The 10,822-nt window shown below is 38.1% G+C and overlaps 1 long non-coding RNA gene across 1 annotated transcript; it reads left to right on the forward strand.

Annotated features, from left to right (window-relative positions):
* Positions 1-8,962: 8,962 nt before the first annotated feature.
* Positions 8,963-10,212, forward strand: LOC143878390 (uncharacterized). The gene is made up of 2 exons (XR_013250948.1): positions 8,963-9,392; positions 9,498-10,212. It is a non-coding gene; the product is annotated as an uncharacterized LOC143878390 (long non-coding RNA).
* Positions 10,213-10,822: the final 610 nt, after the last annotated feature.

A 10,822-nucleotide genomic window follows, 5' to 3' on the forward strand; every position in this document is an offset into this window, starting at 1 on the left:
ATAAGCCACATATCACGGTTTCTCAGAAAATTAATAGTTTGTATTCTCTCACGACAAACCACCCAACCAAAGATACAAACTCTAGGTGGGCAATGAAATTTCCATACCTTTGCCGAACATGAAGGGTTAGAAATGGGCATAATACTTTTATAGAAAGATTTAACCGAGAAAGTCCAAGAAGGTTCCTCAGTCCAAAGTCTTTTATCCTCCCCATTCCTTTTAATGTAACATCCCTCAAGAAGGGCCCGCAGGCTAGAGACCAATTCCACCTCCCACTCAAAAAATGATCTTCTAAACCCCGGGTTTCACACAAGAACACCCTCATTCCACTCAAAGCAATCGCTAACAAAGGCCTCCCTATTTAAAACCATATTGTATGATCTCGAAAATCTACACTTAAAGGACACATCCCCACACCACACATCCTGCCAGAATGATATTCTATCGCCCCTATACACTCTAAATCTAACATTTAACTAGAATAGAGAAGACATTTTTAGAATGTCTCTCCAAACCGACAACCTTTTTTTTGCAAACAAGTCCAAGGATGGGAAACGAAGGTTTTTCTTAAGATCCGACTTCCTTATAAGCTGACAGAGAAAATGCCAGGGCATACAAACATTTTCATTAGACTCCATATCAAACTTTCCAATTATATAGAGGCAAATTATATAGGCACGACCATGTAATAGGCACTAACTCAACCTGTGGTAGATACTTTAACCAGCTTTCAAAGGCTGCTGATAGGACAGTGTTTTTGGACTTGATAAAACTGGTTAAGCAAATAAGACAAGGTGAGTTCGCACCGATTATATTTTTTTCAATGGTAAGTTAGCACCTATTATGTGGCGGTATGTTCAACATTTTCCATATCCTATTTTACTTTTAATAATATGGTACAACAAGGTGATTGCGCGCATCCGGAGGGAATTAGTCCCACTCTACAAAGTGGTGTGGGGACACCCTACATCATCAAAAAAAAAAAAAAAACCATGTTTGGCTGCAATGAAATTTTATCCCATGGAATTTTAGTTTTTTTTCTTTTGGTAGGTAAGCTGGGATTGAACCTCCGTTCTGTTAGTTGATTAAGAAAACTTTTTACTATATCGAGCTAGAGGCTCAACCCTTAGTTTTTCAAGTGGCCAAGTGTTGGTGGTAATGTCCTTCAGTCAAGGATATGAAAAGAAGAAGATAAGCTTCAAGGCGCGTAATCGCTTTTCTTAAGACAATATTCGCCCCCACCAGTTGTGTGCAAAGGGGATCCGCGAACTGCCTCCAAGATACAATGAAGCCTTGTAGAACAATTCTACAAATGTTTGATGACGCTTTCCACAAGCGGAATCAAACCCAAAACACCTTTTTAGAATTTCAAGCTTTAGAGAAAAATCACTAAAACTGTTTCTGTAGAAAAACAGATTTTAGTGCACTGTTTTATGAATAAAACTATCTTGAAAATACAAGAGAGAGAGAGAGAGAGAGAGATTGCTAGAGAGAGAAGAAAAACTACAGCAATAACTGTTTTTTCTCATTCTTTAAAAGACAGGTTTTTGCTTCTTTTATAGAATCTTTGATGTCTATTCACTGAGAGAAACATCTCTTAAAAACATCCCTTTGATTGGTTTGAATAATGACCATTTTGATCACAACTCTTGGTGATTTAAGTGTCTTGGATCACCCACAAAGTGTCCTTTGTGTTTGAAAAACATCCATGACTCTTGGGAAGCAAAAGACATGAAGAAAAGACGAAAAGCGGAAGTGAAAAGCCATGTCTATTTTCTCCCAACGGATAGTTTTTCGAACAGCAGCGGTCGACCAGGCTACCGCGGTCACCCGCCGGAATGCTTCTGTCGATTTTATTTTTTTACGATCCAAAGAACCGCGGTCGACCTCCGACACTTCTCTGGAAATCAATTAAGTTTCCAGTAACCAATCCACGGTAGCCCAGAAAACTCCGGTCGACCGGCCTTGTCTTAAATTCTTTTTATATTTAAAATTAAAAACTTGTAAAAATATTTTAATTTCCAAATACTACTTTGCATTTTGGAAATTCTCTAACACTAAGGACTAGGAGAGAAGGCCTAAGATAGGAGAGGGTTAGAAAAGTCTGAAAAAAATGAAAAGAAAAACTATAATCAAAGTATTTAACTTTCCCCGGCTTTTTAAAGACTTCTTACCCTCTCCTCAATCATAAGAAGAAGTCTCTTCATCTCCCATCAATATCTTTAAAATGACCATAATGGGTTTCCACATATACCAGATTTAACAGAAAAGTGAACATATGTTGTGCCACACCCACCTTACTTATCTGACCCAAATTTAAGGTAATGTAATCAGAATAATCAATCGCCATAGTGGAGATATTTTAACTATTAGAGGATCCTAGTTGTCTGCCTAATGGACTACTGATTATTGACTGTGGAAGTTTGTCCACTTTAGTTTTATCCATCTAATTCCAAGTCGCTGAATTAAAATCTCTTGATCAGTTAGATTTTGGACCATTGTATCCATGGCGGGGCCAAGTAACGTACCAACCGGATCCCCATAGTACTTGCTGCATTTAAGTGGAGGTGGCACATGGGGGGAGGATGGGGTGCATCATATCATGCCAGGGAGGTTCCATTAATCCACCAATGGGGAATGGCATAGAACAGCCTCTTCCGGCTTTATTTCCCCTCTTTCCACTTAGGCCTGTTTGGATTGGTGGAATTTTGTGGAAAATTTTGGTAAGGAAAAATATTTGTAAAATTGCCTACTTTTTTAACCCATGAAAAAAAAAAAAACTTGAACCAGCCCTATTCAATTTTTAATTAGAGGGACCTTCAATTTATGATGATATTCCTCTAAATTAACCATAATCATACTATTTTCCTCAAAATTGTGAAAAAAACTTTCCACAGAAAATAATATTTCATCAGAAATGTTTTTCCTGTAATCCAAACAGGGCAAAGGAACTGTTACAACTTAGTTAGGGCTGGGCTCAACCGCAATTTGACTGCACTGAATCTTAACTTGCCGATGTTTCATAAACACAGGATTCAGCAATCGTGCAGCTGCATCAGTCTGCCCGATGGGTTCACCAAATTAAACACAGACGCCTCTCTCACCAGCATTGGAGCTGCGATTGGAGGTGTATTACGCACCCCAAATGGAAAGGTTATTGGCTTGTTCTCAATTAACACCCAAGGTGCCAACATCCATGAACTCGAAATGGATGTCATTTTTCAAGGAATCAATTTGGCTCGAAGCAGAAACATAAACTGTCTGTGGATAGAATCGGACTCGATGGTCGCCGTCAAAGTTATGTTAGGAGAGTTCAAATGCCCTTGGAGGAAATCACAATTTGTCAAACTATTAGGGATACTCTCTAGCTTTTCGAGAATTGGAACATTAGTCATACATGGTGAGAAGCACTGATTACTTGTCCAAGTTGGATTGCCCAATTAAAGGGGATGACATTCCTCTATCCTTTATCCCTCCCCCGCTTGATGTAATTGTTAAAAATGATTGTAGTGGCTCTTGCTACCCCGGTTGTAATGTTCATTTTTAATTGAATACAGGTTACTGATAACAAATAAATAAATAAATCCGACGGGTTTAACATGGTTTTGGCTTGCGTTGGGTCGGCAATTCCTCAAGTTGGGTTTGGAAAAAGCCAACCCGATTTAATTTGAGTTTGGGTTAGGGTTGAGGCCTTGGGCAACCCAACCGTATCTCTCTAATTTTATCACGATTAGGATTTTTAAAATCATACCGTATATTTTTTGTATTTTTTCCTAGGGCCAACTCGAACATAACTCAAACCCAACCCGTTCCTATTTGGAAAATTGGGATAGACAGGTTGTGTTGGACTTTTGAGGCAGTTTTTGGGTTAGGGTTGACCCTCCTCAATGCGATGCTCGTATTGAGTCAGGTTAGGGTTGAGGGAAGGGTACTTGGGCTAGGAATGGCTTTAACCCTAACCAACCGGATCCGGATTGCACCCCTAATCAACAGCTAATCAAATGGGTGTTTAATGAAGAGTGGACTTCTAGTATCATAGCAACGGTGTGGATTTCATCTCGCTAAATATACGCACTTTCTTGTCTACTAGAGCCTTCTTATTAAGAAGCCCAGACAAAATCATGGTTGATTTAGCACAGAAAGCCCTGGAACTGTCCATATTGGTTGCAAACCTTAAAAACACATACGCCAACTTATAAGCCCACTGAAAGATTGAAGCCGCTATATATACTATTCAAGAAATGACAAGTTAGGGCATTAAAGATCATATTCAAGGGTTGTTCTTTTAACTCCAAAAATCATGAAGACGTTGAAGCAAGAGTAGATAGTCTTAGTCGTTGGCCGGCCCAACCATTAATAAACGAAACCAAAAAGCAACTGTCATGCTTTCATACCATCTAAAATTTTCGGAGTTTACACCAATACCAGGCCACAAATAAAATCGCATTCACATTCTAATTAATTTAAAGACAAATCCAATTTCTCTATGATTATCAAATCCCCTAAAAATAGACTCTCCAACACATGATTAAGGCACCCAAAAATGGATTTGGTTAATGAAGTGCAATCGATGGATAAAGACACCTACTTATTATCTCCATACTTTATCTTTTTGGTTCTTTCTACCATTCAAATTTGAAGACAAACCCAATTCCTTGAGTATCAAATCCCCATTCAAATTTGAAGACAAACCCAATTCCTTGATTATCAAATCCCCAAAAATAGGCTCTCCAACACATGATTAAGGCACCCAAAAATGGATTTGGTTAATGAAGTGCAATCGATGGATAAAGACACCTACTTATTATCTCCATATTTTATCTTTTTGGTTCTTTCTACCATTCAAATTTGAAGACAAACCCAATTCCTTGATTATCAAATCCCCATTCAAATTTGAAGACAAGCCCAATTCCTTGATTATCAAATCCCTAAAAATAGGCTCTCCAGCATATGATTAAGGCACCCAAAAATGGACTTGGTTAATGAAGTGCAATTGATGATAAACTTATTTTTGACTATGGTATTTGGTCGGATGAGAAAGTGGGCCATATGCCGGTGGTTGTAACGTGCAGTGGAAATGCGGGAAAGTTGTAAAAAGAGAAGGAAAAGTTGCTGTGAAAAGAAAGGGGAGCGATGAATTAGAGAAGATGCGGAGGTTATGAAATAATGGGGAGTTTGACTGGTTTGTTGTCTTTGTGGAGAACGCATGCGTAGGCAAAATGATGGTATAAGTAGAACCAGATGGAAAATGAGATTTGAAAAGCTTTTGCTTTTCCAACCCTCTTGTTTTCCTGCCGGACCCAACTCTTAAATCATGACCGCATTGAATTTCATAAGAATATGGCAAAGATACGACGTTTTGCAACGTCATCTCTATAAATAATTCCATAAGAAAACAGACGTCGAGAACCTGCTTCTTTGACGCTTGCACCGTCGTCCATGGCCGCTCCGGTCGTCTTTGGCTCATGTGAAAATTTTAAAAACATATTTGAAAAAAAAAATTGGTTTTATATTATAAGAATGAGATCATTAATCTTATTACAATTAACAGTCAATATATGTCTTTGGAGGTTGGGTAAGAGCCACTAAACCGTCATTAAAATTTAAAAGGAGGGTGCTTCTCTCCTGTCATTAGCAAGAAGAAATTAGGTAACTTTTTATATACAAGAGGTTGAGAACTGATCGAGGATTGATAGAATGAAGGGCGCCCCACTTGGTTAATTTCAACAAAGTGTGGCGCCTAATAAAGTGGATGGAGCCTGAAAAAGTGAAAACCGTGTTGACTTTGCATAAATCAATTAATAAGGACGCCCTTAGCTGATTTTTGCAGGGGCACCCTTTGTTCTATCATTCCTCTATTTATACTTATTTCATGTTGCCTCTCCAATGCGGAAAGTTGGGCAGCTTATTGAAGGACAGTCGTTGACTAAACTTGTTAAAATTTAGGCTTTGTTCACTTGTTTTCCTTGGAAAGGAAAAGAAAATGTTTCCCGGTAATTTGACGTGGCATTAGGAAAAGAAATCCATGGAATCTGTGCAGGAAAAGGTTTCCTTTGACTGTTTCTGGACTGTTCACTTGCGCAGGAAAAGGTTTTCAGGGAAACTGCTTGCCCTTCTTTTTGCACTAGTTTCCTAGGGAAACAAAATCCGTGTGGTTTTTGTCGGAAATGAAAGGGGAAAATGGGCTTTTCAAAGTCATTTTTTGACTTATTATAGAAATTCCATGTGTAATTTTATTTTCACTAGAAAACAAGTTAACACCAGAATTCTGTCTTGTAAAGATCTTGTCAAGAAAAAAAAGAGACTGTTTTCCAGAGATTTGCTTTCCAGGGAACACAAGTGAACAGAGCCTTAGGGTTTTGCTAACGTTAAGGTGCATTGGGAACATGTTGTTACTCATGTTACGATAATGTTTTGAGATATTCCCAACAGTTTTACAACTTTTTGGTTGTAAATAACTGTGAAAACATGTTCCCAATGCACCTTAACGAGTGCCCCTTGTTAACAAAACCCTAAAACTTAAAACTAGGCATTTGAAGATGATAGCCGTGCTCCTTTGTTTTTATAATGGCACTCCTGTTGGGTACTTGGAAGATTCTAAGATAGAGAGAGGACAAAGGAGAGTCATTAATTAACAAAACAAATGTATAAAGGTATTCATTTAATTCATCTGATGTGGCAGTTCTCTCCTTCAAATGTCAGCCGCGAATGGCTTTCCTCGAAATTGCCTAGCAAATCCCATGCATAAATTAAAGAAAAAAAAAACTCAACAATGAATAAATTATTTCCGTGGAAAAATACAAAAATGAAACTCCCTCCTAAAAAAAAAACTTAATTGGGTATGCTTCTGGCTCATTTAAGTGATCATATCTGCTGATCCAAAGGGCAACCATATATCAGGCCAAATGTTATTGAGAAAACCTTGATCGGACGATTCTTGGCCCTTGATCCATCAAAGCTTATTTAGAGCTCATCCCAAAAAACAAACCCAAAGAATTGATTTTTTAAGCTTTTATACGTCTTAGGCGTAGGATGATCGTCCCCAGTGGGGCCTATTTTCAGGCCTGAAAATTGCATTTTACCATTGATTGTAAAAGAGACTTCTATCTAACGATCTAAATGTCTATCGTGGAGAAGTAAGGAAACTATTAGCCCATCCAACTGGCTTTGTGTGTAGCATTGTCCCATCCAAGAGACGGGTAGATGAACGGGCAAGCAATGATTCTCAGAAACTCATGAATTTGCATCAGATCAGCGGTCCTGATAACACCACACATGTGTATAGCATGTGTATAGTGGCGCACACACTTATTTTAGAACTAGAAAACTTGTAGTTGGGCAGGTTTTTCCAGATCAACTTAGGTAGACTATCATTGTCGTTGACCCATTATAACATGGAATTTTTGGGCCCAACACAGGGATATATGTATATGAAATCAAGAAATTGATCTCAGGGAAATCATGACACTAATCTCATTCCGAACGAAAATCCAATGCTTATTTAAAAAATGAAAAATGATATTAGAACCGAGAATAAGAATAGAAGGAGAACCCAACAACTAGAATGCGCCACGTGTTGAGCAAGGTGCACTTTTTCACTAACACACGTACGTGGCAAATGCTGCTTGGAGAGAAGCGATGTACAGTTTCCAGTAGCCACGTGGCGAGTTGCAGCAATCCCAACTCAGTCGTAGCCTTTGGTTTCTTAAAACAACCAACTGTCTAGCTTTTGTTGGCTAAACCTGAAAAAGGCTTGATGAATCAATGGCCTAGGATTAACCGATTAAAGTGAATCACCGGCCTAGGGTTAACGGATCCCATCATTTTCGCATTGTTAAAGACTTTTTCTTCGACCTCGTATGTTGATCTCTCAAAACATAGGATTTGTCGGCCGAAACACTGACTTTTTAGCCCTATAAACATTACATCAGAACAATACGTACACGCATACTGATAGGTGTATTTCCTTACGAAATTTTCGATTTCACGATATAAGAAGGGCGATGATATTTTCACCCCCTCGCGACATGCGCCTCCTTGTAACCTGATTTGACGTGAAAAAAGCTTTAAAGTTGTCCACTGTTCACGTCAAAAAGAGTTAATGCAGTGGGGTTGATAATATCATCTCCCTGTAACAACCATGGTTTTAAATTTCGACACTGCCGATACCCAAAACGGTACTCGATAGAAATTTTGTGGTTTTATTATTTCGTCCTAAAGTTCAAGAAATTCAACCCAAAAATCTCAATGTTTTTAATTAAATAGCCATTTTCCCGACTGAAATTTGGAATTAAATAAAAGAGAAAACGGTTTCTACACCCATGTGTAGATAAGTTATCTACACACTACCTTAAAATACAGTTGAGGCCCACATTTTTTGGGTGATCCAAACCATTCATTTAATTGGCTCTCACATAGATAAGGTGTCCACAAAAAATTAGCTCCATAGGATCATCCTAACCCTTTGAACCGTAGGAGCAAAAAATTGACAGATTTGTAAAGGTTTATACAAGTCCATTTTACTTCCACAAATCGTAGGGTCGGGATGATCCTATGGAACTGATTTTTTATGGACACTCTATCAATGTGAGGGTCAATCAAATGAAAGGTTTGGATCACCCAAACAATATGCCCTCCACTGTATTTTAAGCTAGTGTGTAGTGTAGGAACCGTTTTCTCTAAATAAAATATTATTTTTTAATTGTGTACCTGATTTTGGGCGAAATTCCGAATTTTTGAGCTAGAGTGTAGATAACTTATCTACGCATTCCTAAACCCAAATTTAAAACCATGGTAATAGCAAGAGAAACTATATGGTGCCCCACCGTGAAGTCCCATGTGGAAAAACTATAGTATGAATGCATGAAGGTTACACCCAAAGCCTACCTAGTAATACAGAGTGGCATACCATATGAAATATGGTCAAAGGGTACCTAAGCCTACGTGTAAAAATGGAGAAGAGCGGTCATTGTGCCGACCCTAGTGTCTGAGGTCATGCCGGCAGGATACCCGCCCTATCCCAGATACTTGTCGGTGCCCTCCATCTCACTTGCCGGCAAATAAAACCAACCTCCCTTCACTCTAACCTCTTTCCTGACGTGCCTTACAAGCAAAAGAACTTCAATCAATACAATAGAAAACTAAAAACATCTATTATGTATTCAAAAATAGTTTAGTTTTTCTTCCATTTTTGAAATTTCAGACAGAGGTATCCAGACACGTGAAACAAAGAAAGAAAGAAAGGGTCTTGGAGAGAGAAAGAAAGGGTCTTGGAGTTGGAGAGGGAGAAATCAGGTTTGTGTTTTCTGGAAAGGAATTGAAGGGCTTTTAATGAGGTTTGGTGGAGGCCTGACCGATGATGTGGATGTTTCAGATGAAACTGTAAATCCGAGGTACCTTTAGTTAATGACCCCCTTTCCTTCCAATACAACCGACCTATTCCTTTTGCTCACCACATTTACTCTCTCTCTCTAAGAAAATTCCCATCACTTTTTAAGCATTTTGTAGGTGGGTCTCTTTCTCCTTTTCATTTCATCTCCGGGTTTTACATTTTTGTTTCCAATTTGGCGAGATGAGGTGTGTTCTGGCTATGGTTTTGGCCTGTCTGTTGGTACTAGGCTCTCATGTGGACATTTCTGATGGTTTCTATGTTGGGAGAAAGCTCGGAGATGGGAACAAAAGATCACATGGGTCGGTTGTTGCTGTTACTGTCGATATGTGCAAATCAAAGAAGCCTTATTTCTGCAACTTATCCAAGGGTTTTCAAAACAACTCTACTTCTGAAGACAAAAGAGTAGTCCCCACTGGTCCAAATCCCTTGCACAACAGGTAGAAGAAATATAGCAAAGAGAAGAAACGGAGAAAGCAATACAAGAAGAAAAGATTGCAGTTTTTCTTCTTCTATGGTTTTGGCTCAAGACAGATATTAAAAAAAAAAAAAAAAGGATATCGTATATATTTTTTTCTCTATTTGGCATCGTCTGTAAATGGGTTGAGGCTTTAGAGTCGTGCTTGCTTTTATTATAATTCTATTGTGATTTTCATTCTTACTTCACATGTCCGGAATTGAATTGGGTTACTGTAACGTAACTCTCCAGTTTAGAATTTGTATGTGGAAGGAATTTCACTGAATTAAATTTTTTTTTTTCTACAGGTTAGAAATGTGAACATCATCATCGACTATCTTTTATTAATTATTTATGCTTTGTTTTATAGTTTGTCTAATACTATTGATATAGGTATTAGATAGAGTTTCTATTTATTGGGACTCTAGATGATTAGTGGTGGAGAGTTTTATTTTATCTAAACTAGCTATTGTGGTTATCAGAACCAGACAAACAATTTGATGTATATACACAGTTTGGATGCAAATCTTATTATTTTCCAGTTCTTATCTCAAGAGTGCTGATAACATTTTTTTTGCATATCTCAAGTTTTTCATCATCTCTCTTATTGTTTCAATATCTTTCTTCGAGATTACCAAAGAAGGTTCACAAGAAATTCCATGAAAAAACCAAGCAAAACCAAATTTCCTTTCTAACTCAGGCAAGGTTTCATTGGACGGCAAAAGGAGAGGTGATATGAATAAGGTCTTTCCTCCAAATGGGTCTCTGCTTTTCTCTTCCATTTATTTTAAATTTCTTTTGGAATGTGAAGTGTAGAAGGAAAGAAGAGGAGGAATTTATTTTCTTGTGTAAGTGTAGTTGGGACTTGGGAGAATCGAGGTGGTGGTTTCGATTAGTTACAGTATTGAAGGGATTTGTTTCCTAATTAGGGAAACTTGGCATTGAAAGGCGTCAGTTAGGATTTAAATGCTTTTGGG

The sequence above is a fragment of the Tasmannia lanceolata genome, unplaced genomic scaffold (assembly GCF_043159265.1).
Source record: "Tasmannia lanceolata isolate RefF3 unplaced genomic scaffold, GAP_Taslan_0.1 ptg000006l, whole genome shotgun sequence".
Lineage (NCBI taxonomy): Eukaryota > Viridiplantae > Streptophyta > Magnoliopsida > Canellales > Winteraceae > Tasmannia > Tasmannia lanceolata.